The sequence below is a fragment of the Carcharodon carcharias genome, chromosome 14 (assembly GCF_017639515.1).
Source record: "Carcharodon carcharias isolate sCarCar2 chromosome 14, sCarCar2.pri, whole genome shotgun sequence".
NCBI classification, from domain to species: Eukaryota; Metazoa; Chordata; class Chondrichthyes; order Lamniformes; family Lamnidae; genus Carcharodon; species Carcharodon carcharias.
The window spans coordinates 21,387,225-21,406,881 of record NC_054480.1 but is presented as its reverse complement, the minus strand read 5'-3'; the positions used below and the strand labels follow the sequence as shown (position 1 = coordinate 21,406,881).

Sequence of the window (19,657 nt, the reverse complement as noted above, 5' to 3'; positions counted from 1 at the left end):
TGTGGTTGCAATATGTACAGGCTATTGGACGCACTGCAACAACTCCCTACCCATTGATCTCTACCATTGAGATGGACAAAACCAGCTATGTCATAGGGCCACCATTACCTTCCAGGTTCCCTCCAAATCACACATCTTCCTTACTTGGAAGTATATTGCTATTCCACCTTCATCACTGGGTCAGTGTCTTTGCATCATCACCATCAGGACTGCAATAATTCAAGTAACTGGGATGTGGCAATAAAGGTGATCTTGCCAGCATTGCTGACGTCCTGAACATAATGAAAAAGGAATTTTGAGCTAATCTCACGATGTGGAGGGAAAAAAACCATTGATGAATAGAGTTAGACAATGGCCAAAAAGACAGCAATTTTTAAGTTCTATTTACTTTCCGTGCAACTTATTTAATGGGGAGTGTAGTGGGGATGGGGAGCGAATTGGTGTAATATGGTCACAAACAGGATGATCTCAGAATATTCTCCTTGAGAGAAAATGCCTAGTTTTGCTTGGTATTATTGTTCATCAGAAAAAAGCCTATCACCTCTGCTCTAACTCTCTCTCTCTTGCTGAAACATGATCTCTCCTTGCAACAATTTTCACTTACATTTGACACTGCAAATTGAATTCTGTTACATTTTGTGATAATATAAATGCAACATGCCTTCAGTTTGGCACCCAATTTTCAGTTTAAAGATTGTAAGGGCATAATGGTTCTATTACTGGACTAGTAATCCTGAGGCCTGCACTAATGACCCCGAGACATCAGTTCAAATCCCACCATGGCAGCTCGGGAATTTAAATTCAGTAAAATAAATCTGGAATGAATAAATGGTATTAATAATGCTGACCATGAAGCTACTGGATTGTCATAAAATCCCATCTGGTTCAGGAGCAACCTTTAGGGGAGGAAATCTGCCATCCTTACCTGATGACTCTACCAAGTGACTCCAGACCACAACAATGTGGTTGACTCTTAACTGTCCTCTCAAATTACCTAGCAAGCCATTCATTTGTCAAGAAGGCAGCTCAACACCACCTTCTTAAGGACAATTGGGCAGTAAATGCTGGCCTCACTTGGGATGCCCACATCCCATGAATGAATAAAACAAATGGTTTATGTTATGATGGAAGTGAGTAAAATCTACTTTAATGGTCCCCCAATGGCACAGAATACTGAATTCATCTAGTCTGCTACTAAGTCTGACTTTACAAAGTCAAATATTTACATGAGCCTAGACCTTTGTCCAGTAATATAGTAAAAATTGAGGACTGGACTGTAACCCTAATTTGATCTTTCAGAAGTCCAGTCTATTAATATTCATAAAAAGAAAACACATGCAACTTATTCACAAAAAATGCAACAGTCCTCAATGAATACTTTGCATTGGTCTTCACAATGGAAAAGGATGACGCAGGTATAGACATCAGGGTGGAGGGCTGAGAATATTAGAGGAAATTAACAGAGAGAGAGGAGATACTAGCAGATTTAGCGGCCTTAAAAGTAGATGAATCTGCAGGCCTGCTTGAGATGTATCTCACTGTTGAGGGAGGCAAGGGAAGAGTTATCAGGGGCCCTGACAGTAATTTTCAAATCCTCTCTGGCCACGGGTGAGGTGCCAGAGGACTGGAGGAGTGCTAATGTTGTTCCATTGTTTAAAAAAAGGAGGAAGGGATAGACTAAAGAAATTACAGGACTGACTACAGCCAGTCAGTCTAACCTTGGTGGTGGGGAAGCTACTAGAAAGAATTCTGAGGGACAGAATATATCTGTGCTTGGAGAGACACAGATTAATCGGGGATAGTCAGCATGGGTTTGTTAAGGGAAGGTAGTGTTTGACGGATTTGATTTTTTTTTCGAGGACTTTACCAGGAGTGTTGATGAGGGTAATGCATTTGATGTGGTCTACATGGGCTTTAGCAAGGCTTTTGATAAGTCCCTCATGGCAGACTGGTCAAGAAAGTAAGAGCACATGGGATCCAAGGCAAAGTGGCACGTTGGATCCAAAGTTGGCTGTTACATTTGGCTGGGAGGCAGGAAGCAGAGGGTGATGGTAGAGAGATGTTTCTGTGACTGGAAGTCTGTTTCCAGTGGGGTTCCGCAGGGCTGTGTGCTGGGGCCCTTGCTGTTTGTGGTGTACATAAATGATTTGGACTGAAATCTAGGAGGTATGATCAAGAAGTTCACGGATGACATGAAAATTGGTAGGATGGTAAATAGTGAGGAGGATAGCCTTAAACTGCAGGATGATATCAATGGACTGGTCAGGTGGGCAGAGCAGTGGCAAATGGAACTCAACACATAAAAGTATGAGGTAATGCACTTGGAGAAGGCTAACAAGGCAAGGGATTACACTATGAATGATAGGACCTTGGAAAGTACTGAAGATCAGAGGGTCTTTGGTGTGCATATCCACAGATCCCTGAAGGTAGCAGAGCAGGTGGTTAAGAAGGCATGTGGGATACTTGCCTTTATTAGCCGAGGCCTAGAATACAAGAGCAGTGAGGTTATGCTGGAACTGTATAAGACGCTGGTTAGGCCATAGCTGGAGTACTACGTGCAGTTCTGGTCACCACGTTATAGGAAGGATGTGATTGCATTGGAGAGGGTGCAGAGGAGATTTACCACGATGCTGCATGGGCTGGAGGGTCTGAGCTATGAGGAAAGACTGGATGTTTTCCTTGGAGCAGCGAAGGTTGAGAGGGGACCTGATAGAGGTGTATGATATTGTGAGGGGCATAAGTGGGTAGGAAGGCACTTTTTCCATTAGGAGTCAATAACCAGGTGGCGTAGATTTAAAGTAAGAGGTAGAAGGCTAAGAGGGGAGTTGAGGAGAAATATGAGTCTGGAATTCACTTCCTGAAAGGGTGGTTGTATCAGAAACTCTCGTAACATTTAAGAAGTATTTAGATATTCACTGTGTTGCCATAGCCTCCAGGTCTATGGGCCAAGCGCTGGGATTAGTATAGTCAAATCTTTGTTGAGCAGCGTGGACACGATGGGCCGAATGGCTTCTTTCTGTAAATGTCGATGAGTCTATATGTTGCTAAGTTAAATGTTATGGTTGGTGGGGGGCGGTGGCGGCAGCGAGGAAGCAGGGTGTGAGATAGTTTCATTGCATTGTTGTTCACAAAAGGCCCTACAGGAACTATTTGAATATGCTGGACTGCAACTGTCATTTGCATCTAGAGGGATTGCCGTTTACCGGCAATAAAGTGAGAATGACACATTAAGCTATTTTTTTAGATGCAGAAATCTTGTTTTTTAAAGATGTAGCATCTGTTTAATTTACATATTATTTAAACCAAAAGCTCTAAACTGCTGCATTATTGTATCTCAGTTGTTACATCGTCCTTCAAAAATAGTAAATACAGAATAATTGAAGTGTCTAGATTTTTTTTACAGTATAGGCAGGGGGAATGAAAGGTGTGATTTTTTAATAAATTCTGCGTGCAAGCACAGATTGATTTTAATAGTAGGCAATGGCTCAGTCGGTTGTTACTCCAGATTCTTTCAAATACCAGGTTTCTTGATTTGTTTTTAGACTGCACCGCCTCCATTGTTTTAAAAAAATGTATTTAAAATATGCACAGTGTGACGCTTGTAGCTTTCAGTTGCAGCAATTAAAAAGAAACATCAAAAATAATGCAATCAGACCAGCATTCTTTGGTAGCACTATGAATGCTGGAGAGCAGCTTGGTACATTCTTTCGGAGGAGGAGGTTGGGAATTTTTCAGCAGTCATTACGATCAGCGCAATAATTCTGCCAATACAGGAAGGGAAATGCATTGGCTGCTGACTGGGCAAAGATCACGTGAACTAAGTGAAACAAGCTGATGAGTTTTGTTGATTTGTTTCCTGTTTTCTGTTTTCCCCGGGAGCAAGCTGAGTGCTCTGAATTTTGAAAGGTCTTCAGCTCAGTTTCAGCATGTAGTACTTTGGCTAATGTTTGGAAGGAGTGGGAAGTGGGTAATTACTTTAGCTAACTAGTTAGTAGTTAGATTTTTACCGGAGTACCAGAAAGATCTTGGCAACTTGCCCACTTTCAGCAATCTCATTGGTTAAAGGTAAGCATCTTTCTTTCTGTAATGTCTGTTCACTGTTTACGCTGACTTCCTCTACATAAAAAGCTTATTACTGGAAGCGCTGAGATAGTGACTCTGCTTCTCGGGTGTGTGGGTGTAATTATTTCGGTTTTGCTTCTCAAAGGATATTTTTAGACATTTAAGATTAAGTTTTTTGGTTGAAGCAGTTTTGGTGTCTGTGTTTATAGTGAAATAAAGGTGTGTAGATTTGTTATAACGATAGATACAAGGGACCCTGGAAGGATAAACCTGTAATTTTCAGCAGTGATACATAACTGTTATGTATCATATTTGAGAAATATTCCTTTATATAACAAGTAACATTGATATATCTGTTGACATTCTGTTGACATTTTGTTACATTTACAGATGCCTTGTAATTTAGTTTTCTGTTGATGCCATATCAAGCATAGTTTTGTATCTCTTAAACTATCTGTTAATTCAATCTTTTCACTTGATTGATCTGCAATGAAATTTGACAAGACTAAAATGTAGTGACAAAAAAACTCAGGAGATATGCACATTGAGATGAATGAGTCTGAATGGATGCTGCATGTGACGCTGAATTATGTTGATTGTTAGGTGGACTGAAAGATCCTTTTGCACTCATATCTCCTTATCAACATATGTATAGCATTTTGACTGATTTTGTTTGGGACAGTTATTTAAAAAATACTCACGCTCCTTAGATTTACCTTTGGGATGTATCCGTTCTGCCTTGCTGGTAGATCTCTTTGCGTCCTGGCGTTGGGTTCTCCACTGGGCTGACAGGTGACCGTTGTTGTCCAGTCAAAGGTGCTTGAGTCATTGGTGTCTTCAAGTAATATACCTGCATGGTAACCCCTCTGTTCTGATGTGAATACCCTTTTACTCCAAACCGCTTCTGCCATCAGAGTATTTTTATAAGTGATTTGAGAGTATATTACTTCTCTTTGATTTTATTCAAGTTCGCCTTTTAATCAAAATCCTGAAGGGGGGTTGGGGGTTGCGGTACTAAATGGAGTGGGAAGGTTTCACCATTGTTAACTAACATCCTTTAAAAGAAGAGTATATAACTCCATGCGTAAGAAACATAGAAGCAATTTTTTAATAAAGAAAAAACTTGGATAAAATGACAAAGAATGAGTAGTGATTTTAAAGCAGCAATTTTGCTGATCATAAACCGCGCTCCTCCAGTTTTCAGATCATTAAAATTGGATAGAATTGCTGCTGTACAAATTGCAGTTTGCTCTCAATTACCTGTTACAGGTTGGTAGTGTCACAGCAACAAAAATATTTCCCCTCTTTCTAGCTCTTCCTGCCATATGACCTGATTTATACCTGGATTTTTTCTGAATAAAAGCTGCTGCACTTCCTCCTCCATTTAACTAGGAAACTGCTGCTACCTTTGGAAAACTGACACCGTAGCAAACCTTGTAACGCTGTAAATGTTTCTAAGTATGAAAAAATGATATCTAATAAATTTAGGACTTTGATTCTAAATGTCTGAATTGATTAGATTTTGCATCTAGATGTCTGAATTACATTAGGACTTTGCATCTAAATGTCTGATTTGCATTCTTGTAAACCCCCACTTCCCCCACTCAATTGATTAAATACATAAGATGCATTTTTAATTTTTTTGTACTGGTCATTCCCAACCCATGCACTATCGTTGCCCATGAAAACTGACTGGTTACAGGTGACAATCCAGTATCATTGTCTTTCTGAAATGGACCTGCAAGAGGTGCCGCAAATGGCTTCATTACTCCAGCCAGCAACTTACTGTGACAACAGATCTGAGATTGGAAACTCGCTGTCTAGAGTAATTTTTAGGAACATAGGAACATATTAAATGGTCTTACAATCAGGTCATATGGCAGGAAGGGCTAGAGAGGGGAAATATTTTTGTTATTTTACAACAATCTGCAGTCACTACTGCCATCAACATAAATTAAAATTGCTCCTACTGTGTGAAGGATTGAGGGTATAAACCTGCTCTGTGGTATACTGTCCCAAAATGTTGAACCTCTAAAGTTTTAAAATTGAATGAGGAGTATGATAGTTTATAACTTTTTAAAAATGTTTTAATTAGCATAGTCTTCATACGATAGCAACAACTCCCATAGGGCCAAAGAAATGTGTAGCCTGTTAGTGACAGTCACTGTGCTATATGGGTTGTTAGCTTTGTGTAAAAAAAAATTATGCTATGGGATCATGTGGGTCATTCATAATGTATACCTACCAGTGGCAATTTGTCCTTCTAATTGGGCTGAACATCCACAACTTTTCTTAATCCTGCAAGGCTTTTGCAGTAGATCAGTTCTAAAGTACAACAATTTGACAAAACTTTTGAGAGTTTTTGCTTAAATTTCTGAGGATCAAGATGAATTGTTGAATAGTTACACTAGTACATCACCTTTTGGAAAGTGCCTGAGGTTAGTAAATTGCCCTTTCCACTTAATCTGGTGCTGTAATGAGGAAGCAAAGTAACTACACTGTGAGTTCATTTCTTACTGTCTAATTAGTCAAACCACTGTGCTGTTCATTTTTACCAGTTCAAACAGATGCTTCCTCAAATTGGTGCAGAATGTGTACATTCTGCACCTGCATGTGCATTTGTGCATAAGGATGTTTACATCTATATGTATAATAAATAAGTTTGAACACTTAGGGTGGAGTAATAAGTAAAAAGATACTTCGTGAGGACCCTGTTGGATGTCAACCTTTAGAGATCGTAGAGTCCATAGAGGCAGCATTGATTTAGAATCTACATTTTAATCTTTGAGGCTACCTGGAGTGGGGTTTGAACTCTTCAACTTCTGACCCTTAGGCGAGAATGCAAGCATTTGGCCAAGTTGGCCAAATCCCAGGAGCCTTTCACACTCAGCTGTTAACCGCATCACAGGCTCTAACTATGGAATTTCATCAAGAAGGTGTGCAAGGTAGTTAAACCAGGGTAAGCACAGGCTGTTGGAAAAGGTAAAGTGCTGTGATAGCAGGCACTAAGTTCTGAGACATTTTATGAAATAATAAGTTGACATAGGAGTTCTAGTGCATACACAACATTTAATTTGTATGGTTGGAGAAGATATCTACAATAAGTTGATCTCTTCTAAAACTCTTGATAATATTTAGTGTCTGTTTTAAATATGCAAGACATTTTGAGTCATATTGGGTGGGCCATCCTAATGTGCCAATTTGTTGATGACACTGGAGACCTGAACTATTTTCATGGTCGTGTCTCATTCAGATATTCATGGTGAGCTGTTGGCGCTATTCATGCTACCGATTTGCAGCTCACCCACTGGGCTGCTAGGAGTAATGGCAGTACTGCTGCTATTTAAAGGACACCTGCGCCACTTAGAGAACAGCACTTACTTAGTCAAACTTTGGCACCGTTTCTTCATGCTGAGAGCAGAAGATAACTGCAGCCAGGGTCCCTGCATTTTCAGATGATGCTATGGAGGTGGTGGAGAATGTCAGCAGGAAGGTGGTGCTCTTAGCTAATGATGAGTGGTGGGTGCCCAGAAGTAGCATAGCAATGGAGTGTGTGGCTGCCACTGTCAAACAAGTCCAATGACTTAACCAGAGCTACTAAAGTAAGACTCCCATTCACATCTCACTGGTGTACACATGTGCAATCCTGGTAATTGTCTGAGATTTTTGCTTCTCAAGTCCAAATTTCCGATCTTCATGCAAAAAATAATGATGTTGGCAGTCTTTTTCATTTTGCCTTTATTAATGGTTTTCCAATTTCTGCCAGTTAATGAAACTACAATATATTCCAGGTTGTATTTTTTGGGATAATTTGCAGCTTTCCGTAAAACCCATTGCTTAGGTCATACTGCAGCTGGTAATATGGTTATATTTATCTGGAATTACAATTCTGCTTTTCTTTGAAGGTGTACCATTGGTAATTCTGTGGATAGTACATTTTCAGTCACTTGAATATGAGTGTGAATTTTGCTTTTGGTACAGGAGCAATCCCAATGATGCTTTTTGTTTAATGTATTGGATATTTCACTGCACCAACCGTCCAAGACTCGTATCACAATCTAAACATTTTCCTTTCCTTAAATTTCACTTGGAAATTTGAGTATTTCACCAGTTATTTTTTTAATGGGTTTGTCTGGCTCACTGGTTATTGATCATTTTAGATCGGTATTTGGAATTTCATTTTTTACTCTAAACATAACAATGAATGATTTCTGTGTGTGAAAAAGCATGTAGTCTCACTGTTTTATTTAGAGGAGTTGTATACTGACTTTCAAAATCTTGTAATTGATGTTTTGTCATTTTGACTAATGTCACAGGTCTGGGAGTGTCCACCGTAAAACTCTTCATTCCGTATTTTCAGAATACTTAGTCATTTTTGATCAAAGAACACAGTGATTTATTTCGGGGCTGCTGCTTGTTAATTACCACCCCATTTTGCATGAAAATGTTTTTAAAACATTTTAAGTATTTTGGAGTCTTTGTTCAAATAGAAAAACATTTTTCCACTCCCTGCCTGAAGGGCATAATACACTTGGTTTATGAAATATAACTGGTTTTAACACACAAATGTTATATAGTACAAATTGTAAATAAATTATGAAATAGACAGGCTGAAAGTTGTATTTGTCACAAGCCGTTTTAGTAATATTATTTGTCTGCCACTTTTTAAGATGTGCGTAACTTTGTTCTTCCCTCCCCAAAACCTCTTACTCGTTTGCTTGTCCTCTATTGATTTATAATAGTTACTTAAGATAGAGATGTGTTCATCTCTCCCTCTCCAACCTTGTTGCTTATTTACATCATCAACCACAACAATATACACTTTTATAGCACAAGCAAAAAGAAACCAAGGTGTTTCACAAAATGTTCAAACAGTGAGCACACACACCTAGAGTATGAAAAATTGGTTGCAAAGATGGATTTTAAGAATTTTTCTGGAGAGGCAGAAAAGTTTATCAAGAACAGGTCAGGACCGAGGCAGCTGAAGCATCTGACACCAAATGAGTGTGGAGTAAGGATTGGAGCATGAGGCAGGCACTATAAGGCTGAAGGAGATTCCAGCATCGGGTGAAACCGGGGAGGATTTCAATTTAATGTGTTGGATGCTAAGGAATCAAATTAAAGGATGCAGTTGAATTGGCAAGCAGGACTCAATATTGGCAGGATAAAGATGGCAAAGTGTAGGATAAGTTGATGTTTATGGAGAATGAGAAGACAACAAGGGCAGAATTAGAGTAATCAAATTTGGGGGATAACAGAGTTTCATTGAAGGTACTGAGGTAAGATGGAAATGAGCAATTTTGTGGTAGTGGAAATTGTTTCCTTTAGTGATGTATAGAATATGGGATTTAAAGCTCAAGCTTTGCTAAACTAACTTCAGAGTCAAACAGACAATAAACTAATACACCGCCTGGTACAAGTTGAACAGTTGGGTGGAAGGGAGATGGAGTAAGTAACAAAGGAACGGAATTTGTTTCAGGAGCCAAGAATGATGGCTTCAAACTTCCAACTATTGGGATGGTGAAAATTAATTCAGCAGCTTTTCATCAGTGTGAGCATTAGGTTAATGCAGGGAAAACTTCATCCCAAACCTCATTGTTATCTCAAATCTTGTTCAGTGATTTTAAATTATATAAAATATTGAGAGGGACAAATGTTTCACTTTTTTTCTTTCATTTCCCCATGGCTAACACCTTGGCTTGTAAACTTTCTACCTGTGACACGAGGTGCCAGGATGCACTGAATACGTATGCAGGCTGAAAGCCAAGTCCTGTGGTACACCTGTTACTGACCCAAAGTCGCCCAGGATTTGTCCAGCTTAAAAAAAAAATTCCAATTTAAGCCCCAGGCTCCAGACGGTGTAATAGGCCTGTGTGGCAGAAAACATAGCAAATCAAGAATTGGATAATTTGTGTATATTGTCATAAATGTTGGTATTAATATTACACTAACTTGAGTGAAGAAGGAAAATTACAGCCAAAAGTGTGAAGAAATTATTTGAACAATTTGGTGGGTTTTGTGCTACTTGTTGATTAGTGAATGCTATCTTTTGAAGGGGAAAAATGAAGGCCTTTGCTCAATTTTCTGCTGATTCTTCATTTCTCCTTTTGTTCTTTTTTATACTGTGACAGAAAATTTACAATAGTGCTTGAGCTAGTGAGGCCCTCCATTTTTCTGGACCTGCTGTCTGAGGTAGTAATAACTCAAGTCCTTTTTCAAACAAAATAAGAGGTTTATTGTATAAAATTAAGTGAGTAAGCAGTCATGTTGGTAAATGCTCACCTCTTACCTTTCAGTGTTTGACAATAATGGCTGAGCTTATTGCTAGATTTTCACACAAACATAGTATTGGACAAGTGAGTTTGAAAAGAGGAAAAGAATAAGGAAACATGTGAATTGCTACTCATTACCACATTTACTTGTTGAATATAATTTAAGTACAGTATTACTTAATTAATAGAAGCAAGAATGGCCATTTAGCCCCCCATGCTTTCTTTACCATTCAGTTACCTGAATTCTGTTTACCTGTTGTTGTTCCATATCCCTTTCTACCCTTACCCAACAAAAATCTATCTGTTTCAGTCATGAAAATTTTAATTGACCCAGCATCCACAGTCTAGAAGAAAAGTGTTCCATCTTTTTCTCTATCCTTTGTGAGGATGTGCTTCCTTTTTTCTATCTCCTAAGATTGCACCTCTTGTTCTGAACTCCCTCACCAGAGGAAAAATTTTCTCTCTCTATCCAGTCTAATCATTTAAAAATCACCCCTGAACCTTCTAACTCACAGGAGCCCAAGCCAAATGTATACAACCTGACCTCATAATTAACTCTTTAAGACTGGATAGCACTCTGAATCTACACTGTACACCTTCCAATAACAGCCTGTCTCTGAGCTTTGGTGTCCACAACTGAATGCTGCGCTCCACGTGAGTTTTGGCCAAGACGCTACAAATGAAGCGTCACTTCCTCAATTTTGAATTCTTATCCCCTGGAGGTAAAGGCCAACGTTCCATTTGCCTTTTTGATTACTTTCTGTACTTGCTCACTTGACTGATACCTGGAATGGGGGGTGTTATTTTACAAGGAAAGGTTGGACAGACTGTGCCTATATGACATTGGAGTTTGGAAGAATTAGAGATGATCTTGTTGAAACATAAAATATTCTGACGGGACTTCACAGGGTGAATGCTGAAAGGATGTTTCCCCTTGTGGGAAAAACTAGAACTAGGGGACACAGTTTAAAAGTAAGGGGTCTCCCATTTAAGGTGGAGATGAGAATTTTTTTTTTCTGAGGGTCGTGAGTCTTTGCAATTCTCTTCCCCAGAGAGCGGTGGAGAAAAGGTCAGTGAATATTTTTAAGGCAGATTCTTGACCAACAAGGGAATCGAATTTTATCAAGGGTAGTGGGAATGTGGAGTTGGGGCCACAATGAAATCAGCCATGATCTTATTGAATGGCAGTGCAGGCTTGAGGGGCCAAATGACTGACTCCTGCTCTTCATTCATGTGTTCATGTTTGTGCACCAGCATTTACTGATTTTTTTTGTGTACATGAGTAGCCAATTCCATATACTGCTCTGCACCTAGCTTATCACCGCGAAGAAGGTTTTCTGATTTGTCTTAACCTTTGAATGAAGGATGAAGAAAGAATGGCTTGCTTTCCTCTGATACTAAAAGGACCCTGATGGAATTTTGTGCATTTACCTTTTGAATCAAAAAGCAGGATACGTTGGTATCCTATCATTATTTTAATGATGGCATTAACCAATTTTAAATAAATAGTATAAAAATCAGGTAACTATTATCTCATAGCATAATTTCAAGGCCATAGTTAAGAGAAATTAGATTACTAGCTTATTACTAATGGGAATAATACATTTAAAACACTTTGATCTTTTGAGGTAAAATTTCTGATTAAAAGCACACTCAATAAGGCTGATATTCTTATGTATCAGTCAAGTTTGTAATGTGTATTGGCACTAAATTTCCGTGGATCGAGCAGTTGAAGCATGGCATTTGTTTGTGGGTATGGAGATATGGCAGAAAATGGGTGAAAGCAAGTAATGATTAATCTCTCCTTTTGAAGACCAGGTTGTGCCAGTTTCCTAGTGGGCCAAGGGTGGGCCCCATTCACCTTTAGAAGCCTGTTGTTCCAATAGGAGATGGAGACAGTGGGATGCCATTGTTGACAGCATTCCCACTCTTCCTCCTCTTCTGCCCCAAGTGTAATGGATGCTAGCAAGATACAGTAATTGGGGCAGCAGAGGTGTTCCCGAATATATTTGCTGGCTTGGATAGTCTGAGATTACTGTTCGTACCATGTGAATAGGCGCTCTCATAAACAAGTTGAATTTTCCTGATTACCGAAACTCCACATGTTCTTCAAGTCTCTCTTCCTGCTTTCCTCCAAATTTAACAAGTACCCAAAATGTTCTATACTGGTGCAGAGGCCTGTCTGTTTTATTCAAATGACCTGATCCTATTCAGAGATGCCAGCCCAGCACGTGAATCACAAATTGCACTTTGCCCCATGAAAATTTGGGCCCTTGGTACATGGGACTCAAAACAGATCTTTACTTTTTGGAATGACCTTGGCCTGTTCCGTATTTAATTAAAAATGGCAACAATATTTTGTCTGGCGGATGAGATAGCTGTAGAGAGATTTCTACTAGAATTTTCCTTTTCTGTTTGAAAATAAGTCAATGGCGAGCCTATATATGATAAAACTCACCTTGCCTCATATTCTCATGTTTTGCACAAATGATATAGCTACTGAAATATATACTATTCAGCTATCCCACTTTAGCTTCCAACTGAATTACTATAATAACCATTAATAAATGTTGCTTTGAGTGTCTCAATGTCCTTGAGACTGTTTTTCATCACATTAAATTGAAGATGTCTACCCTTTTCCGCAAATAAAAAGGTGCAAAAGTTCACAACGATTTGTGTTATCACTTGGCTGGAAAATGATTTTAGAACATGAATGTCTCTTGCTTTTAACTAGTCTCTTGCACTGATGGAAAAACAATTGCTGCAAAAACTATGATTGAAGGCCTTTCTGGCAACTTTTTAGCACACTGTGCATGAGTAAAATTGATAATGTTATTATTAAAAATTCCCCTAACAATGAGAGAGTACATATCAATTATCCAACTGAAATCAGGAAGCTATGAAATGTGAAACTCTGGTTACTGTATCACATCCATTTGTATATTAGGCAGCCAAACAGTATCAGATTTAAACAAGAAACTAGTTTTAGGAGTTTCTGTTTTATGGGATCAAATGAGTTGAATTCCAAGTGAAATCCTCCGCTCCTGAATTAAAACTGAAAAGAAAATTTTAGCTCAGTCTTTGATTGGTTATCTCTTTGGTAGTTGCAGGATTTGACTGCGATTAGTGAGGATAATATCCAATGTTGTGATGTAGTTGCCCAGCAGTAATGTTAATTGGAAGTACCCCACCTCTTTGTGCCAAAAATGAATCATTCAATAACGAGGAGCAAGTTGAAACATGGACAACTATGGGGCATGCTATGATGCACAAGAAGTTACTGCTAATAATGGGAGTCAAGGTGTTGGATTGAACTACTTTGTTTCAGTTTTTTCACTCAAATACTTCTGTTGAAATGACGGTGTTTCTTTCAGTCTTTGGAAGAAAATGTAGGCATTGTTAGATCACGTGTTCAGATAACAGGCTTATGAATAAAGTCACATTGGTTCCATTTTGTAGCAACAAGTTTAATGTCTTCTTGCTTTTCAGATATGATACATGATGATTGATCGCACTATTACAAGAAGTTGCAGGATCATCCAGATGTTTACAGATTGAAGCTGAGGCATATGGTGACTAATACTTGTGAAATTTGGGGCCATTTTCCCTGCTGGTGAGCAAGTAAAAATAATGAAATTTCTTTAACAATAACAAACTCTCCTTCAATCATTTTGGGGAGACACTTACTGTATCCCTGGAGTAGTTTACCAACTGCATTATGGATATTCAGCCAAATGCTAGGTTTTATATTCATTTGAGTTTTAACACTTCAAGCCTGAATATTAAGAAATAATAATTTAGGTTTGTTTGAACCATCTACCCAATCCTACTTTTGTTTAGACATAGCTGATGTACAATTTTGTTTGGGAAAGCAATGGGTCGGATTAGGAGATTTTTTGATATAAAAGATATTGGAAAGACCAAAGCCATCATCTTTGGTTGCCACCACAAACTCTGTTTCCTAGCCATCTCCCTTGCTCCTGACTGCCCAGGGCTGAATGAAACTACCTGTGAACTCATGATCCTGTTTGATCCTGTGCTGAGCTTCTGACCCAATATCCTCCATCACAAATATCACCTACCTTCACTCAGCTTATAGTTTTAAAATTCTTTCTTGGGATGTGAGCATCCCTGGTAAGGTCAGCATTTGATTCTCATCCCTAATTTCCCTTGGCGGTGAGCCACCATCTTGAACCACTGCAGTTCAGCTGGTGTAGGTATATCTGCAATGCTGTTAGGAAGGGTGTTCCAGGTTTTTGACCCAGTGACAGTGATGGAACAGTGATATAGTTCCAAGTCAGGATGGTGTGTAGCTTGGATGGGAACTTGCAGGTGCTGGTGCTCCCAGGCATCTGCTACCCTTGTCCTTCTTGATGGTGGCAGTCGTGGGTTATCAAACCTGCCAACAAGGGCAGTGCTGTTGTTGTCTGGCGTACTGACCCCTACCTCGCAGAGGCTGCGTGCCAACTCTCAGACACTTCCCCCTGGACCATGACCCCAGCACCAAACATCAGTCCATTGTTTCCAGGATGTCACTGACCTCATCTCCTCTGGGGATCTTCCCTCCACAGTTTCCAACCTCATAGTCTCCCAACCCTGGACAGCCCACTTCTACCTCCTTCCCAAAATCCACAAACAGGACTGTCCCGGTAGACCGATTGTGTCAGCCTGTTCCTGCCCCAAGGAACTCATTTCTTCCTATCTTGACTCCGTTCCATCTTCCCTTGTCCACTGTCTTTCCACCTACGTCCGTGATCCCTGATGCCCTGTGTCATATCAACAATTTCCAGTTCCCCGCCCAAATCGCTGCCTCTTCACCATGGATGTCCAATCCCTCTCCACCTCCATCCCCCACCAGGATGGTCTGAGCGCTGTTCACTTCTTCCTTGAAAAGAGGCCCAAACAATCACCATCCACCACCACTGTCTTCCGCCTGGCTGAACATGTTCTCTCACTGAACAATTTCTCCTGAAACTTGTCTCACTTCTTCCAAATAAAACATGTGGCTATGGATACCTGCACAGGCCCCAGTTCTGCTTGTCTCTTTATGGTGTATGTGGAACATTCCTTGTTCCAGTCCTACCCAGGCCCCCTCCCACAACTCTCTCGGTACATCGATGACTGTTTTGGTGCTGCTTCATGCTCTTGTCTGGAGCTGGAAAAATTAATTAATTTTGCTTCCAATTTCCACCCCTCTATCACCTTCACATGGTCCATCTCCGACACTTCCCTTCCTTTTCTTGACCTCTCTGTCTCCATTTCTGGTGATAGACTGTCCACCAATATTCATTACAAGCCCACCGACTCCCACAGCTACCTCGACGACAGCTCCTCATACCCTGCTTCCTGTAAAGACTCCATCCCATTCTCTCAATTCCTTCTCCTTCGTCACTTCTGTTCCAATGATGCCTCTTTCCAAAACGGCGCTTCTGACATGTCTTCTTTCTTCCTTAATCGAGGCTTTCCCCCCACTGTGGTTGACAGGGCCCTCAGTTGTGTCGGATCCATCTCCCATGCCTCTGCCCTCACACCTTCCCCTCTCTCCCAGAACCATGATAGGGTCCCCATTGTCCTCACTTTTCACCCCACCAGCCTCTGCATTCAAAGGATCATCCTCCGCCATTTCTGCCAGCTCCAGTATGATGCCACCACCAAACACGTTTTCCCCTCAAACCCCACCTGTCAGCCTTCTGTAGGGACAATTTCCTCCAGGACACCCTGGTCCACTCCTCCAAAACCCCCAACACCTCATCCCCCTTCCCACAGCACCTTCAGTCGCACCTTCTTCAATTTGGTCTACTGCGTTCACTGCTCCCAATGCAGTCTCCTCCACACCGGGGAGACCAAACGCAGACTGGGTGACCGTTTTGTGAAACACATGCGGTCTCTCCACAAGCATGACCCAGACCTTCTTGTCGCTTGCCATTTCAACACACCATTTTGCCCTCATGCCCACACGTCTGTCCTTGGCCTGCTGCAATGTTCCAGTGAAGCCCAACACAAACTGGAGGAACAGCACCTCACCTTCTGATTAGGCACTTTACAATCTTCTGGACTTAACATTGAGTCCAACAACTTCAGACCATGAACACTCTCCTCCATCCTCACCCCCTTTTTTAATCCCCTTTTTTCTACTTTGATTTTTATTTTTTATCCACTTATTTTTATTCATTTATCCATGGTTGTTTTCCCCCTTCTATCTCAATTTCTATCCTTTTTTTTCACCCACCACTGCCCCCTCCCACCATCCCATCCCCTACAGAGCCATCTGTTACTTGTTATATCACAAAATGCTACCCTTGTTCTGCTATTATCACATTTTGCTTTCTTACCTTTATGCCAATATCAACACCTTTTTTAGCACTAACCACTACCATTGATGCTCCCTCCGTACTTTAGTTCATGACAACTTGGTCAATCCCTCCTTTGTCCCCACCTATCGCTGGCCTTCTATCCAGCTCCATCTGCCCCACTGTCCCTTAAACAGTATAAATTTAATCACATTTCCGCTTCTCTTCAGCTCTGAAGAAGGGTCATATGGACTCGAAACGTTAACTCTGTTTCTCTCCTCACAGATGCTGCTGGACCTGAGTTTTTCCAGCATTTTCTGTTTTTGTTTCAGATTTCCAGCATCTGCAGTATTTTACTTTTATATGGGTTTGAAAGGTTCTGTTGAAGGAGGTTTGGTCCAGGGAATTTTGTAAATGGCACACACTACTGCTGTTTGCTGGTGGTACAGAGAGTGAATGTTTAAGGTGGTGAACGGGGCGCCAATCAAGCAGACTGCTTTGTCCTGGATGGTATTGAGCTCCCTGAGTGGTGCTGTGGCTGCACTCATTCAGTCAAGTATATGAGTGACTTCTGAAAGTGATAGAAAGTGTCATCGACAGTACTATCAAACAACACTTGCTTAGCAATAACCTGTTCACGTATGCTCAGTTTGTGTTCCCCTAGAACCACTCAGCTCCTGACCCCAATACAACCTTAGTCCAAACATGGATAAAAGAGCCAAACCCTTGAGGCGGTAGTGACTTCTTTTGACATCAAGGCAGCGTTTGATCGAGTGTGGCATCAAAGAGCCCTAGCAGAACTGGAGTCAATGGGAGTCGGGGAGAAAATTCTCCACTGATTGGATTCATACCTAGCACGAGGGAAGATGGTTGTGGCTCTTGGAGATCTGTCATCTCAGTCCCGGAACATTGCTGCAGGAGTTCCTCAGCGTCGTGCCCTTGGCCTAACCATCTTCAGTTGCTTCATCAATGACCTTCCTTCCATCATAAGGTCAGAAGTGGGGATGTTCACTGATGATTGCACAATGTTCAGCACCATTCATGACTCCTCAGATACTGAATCAGTCCATGTCCAAATGCAGCAAGACCTGGACTATATTCAAGTTCGGGCTGATAAGTGGCAGGTAACATTCATGCCAGGCAATGGCAGTCTCCAAAAAGAGAGGACCTAACCATCTCCCCATGACATTCAGTGGCATTACCATTGCTGAATTCCCCATTATCGGCATCCTGGGGGTTACCATTGACTAGGAACTGAACTGCACCAGCCATATAAATACTGTGGCTGCAAGAGCAGGTTAGAGACTTGGAATTCTGACTCCCAAAAGACAGTCCACCATCTACAAGGGACAAGGCAGGTGTGTGATGGAATACTCTCCACTTGTCTGGATGAGTGCAGCTCCAACAACGGTCAGGGAGCTCAATTCCATTCAGGACAAAGCAGCCTATCCACTACAATAAACATTCACTGCTTCCACAACTGACACAGTGGCAGTAGTATGTACCATTTACAAGATGCACTGCAAGAATTCACCAAGGCTTCTTAGACGCATCTTCCAAACCCGCGACCTTGAACCACCAAGAGGGACAAGGGCAGCAGAAGTATGGGAACACCACTACCTGCAAGTTCCCCTCCAAGCCACATACCCTCCTGACTTGGAACTATATCTCCGTTCCTTCACTGTTGCTGGGTCAAAATCCTGAACTCCCTCCCTAATAGCACCGTGGATGTTCCCATAACACATAGGCTGTGGCAGTTCAAGGGCAATTAGGGATGGCATAAGCGTTGGCCTAGCCAGCGACCCCCACATCCTATGAATGAATAATAAAAAAAAACGATGTAATCCATCACACTCCTGACTTGTGCCTTGTGGTTGGACTGGCTTTGGAAGGTCATGAGGTGGGTTTCTCATCACTGAATTCCCAGCCTCTGATCTGCTCATGTAGCCACAATATTTATGTGGCTAGTCCAGTTCAGTTTCTGGTCAATTGTAACCCCTGTGATGTTGCTGGTTGGAGATTCAGCATTGGCAATGCCATTGAATGTCAAGCGGAGATAGTTAGATTCTCTCTTATTGGCAATAGTCATTGCATGTCACTTGTGTGGCACGAATGTTACTTGCCACTTAGCAGCTCAAGCCTGAATGTTACCCAGGTTTTGCTGCATGTGGACACTGACTGTTTAGTGTCTGGGTTGTCAGGAATGGTACTAAATACTGTGAAATCATCAACGACCATTCCCACTTCTGATCTTGTGATGGAGGTAAGGCATTGATGATGCAGCTGAAGATGGTTGGACCTGAGGAACACCTGCAGCGCTATCCTGGGAGTGAGATGATTGGCTTCCAACAACCACAGCCATCTTCCTTTTTGCTAAGAATGATTCCAACCAGTGAAGAGATTCCGTCTGATTCCCATTGATTTCAATTTTGCTAGGGTTTCTTGATGGTACTCGATCAAATGCTGCCTTGATGTGAAGTGAGAATGTTTCCTTAACCTGTGGAATTCAGTTTTTCCTTCCATTTTTCGACCAAGGATGTTCTGAGGTCTGAACCTGAGATACCTTTGCAAAACTCAAACTGATCATTGGTAAGCAGGTTATTGCTATATAAGTGCTATTTGGTAGCACGTACCAATGACAACTAACATGTATGACAATCATATGAATTAGGAGCAGGAGTAGGCTGTTTGGCCCCTCAAGCCTGCTTAGCCATTCAATAAGATAATGGCTGATCTGATTGTAGCCTCAACTCCACATTCGACCTACCCCCTGATACCCTTCGACTTCTTTGTTAGTCAAAAATCTCTCTACCACCGTCTTAACCCTGCCTGCACTTGAGGAAGAGGGTTCCAAAGACTTATGACCCAGAGAAATCTTTTTTCGCATATCTGTCTTAAATGGGAGACCCCTTATTTTTAAACCGTGTCCCCTAGTTCTAGTCTCTCCCACAAGGGGAAACATCCTTTCAGCATCTGCCCTGTCAATCTCAGTCAGAATCTTTTATATTTCAATAAGATCGCCTGTCAATCTTC

At 41.0% G+C, this 19,657-nt stretch overlaps 1 protein-coding gene and 1 pseudogene across 11 annotated transcripts in view; both read left to right on the top strand.

Moving 5' to 3' along the window:
* Positions 1–19,657, top strand: part of LOC121286839 (nuclear receptor coactivator 3-like) — a 268,327-nt gene that overhangs the window by 175,234 nt on the left and 73,436 nt on the right. For 8 of the 11 annotated variants that reach the window (XM_041203942.1, XM_041203932.1, XM_041203937.1 and 5 more), the window contains one exon: positions 13,824–13,947. The exons of 1 other annotated variant lie outside the window; for it this stretch is intronic. The gene's annotated coding sequence lies outside the window, so the exon portion shown is untranslated. Of the gene's footprint in view, positions 1–3,902; positions 4,066–13,823; positions 13,948–19,657 lie in introns of those variants that run through there. 2 more of the 11 variants (XM_041203936.1, XM_041203939.1) reach the window with 2 other exon arrangements.
* On the top strand, positions 4,759–4,995 carry LOC121287716 (annotated as a pseudogene).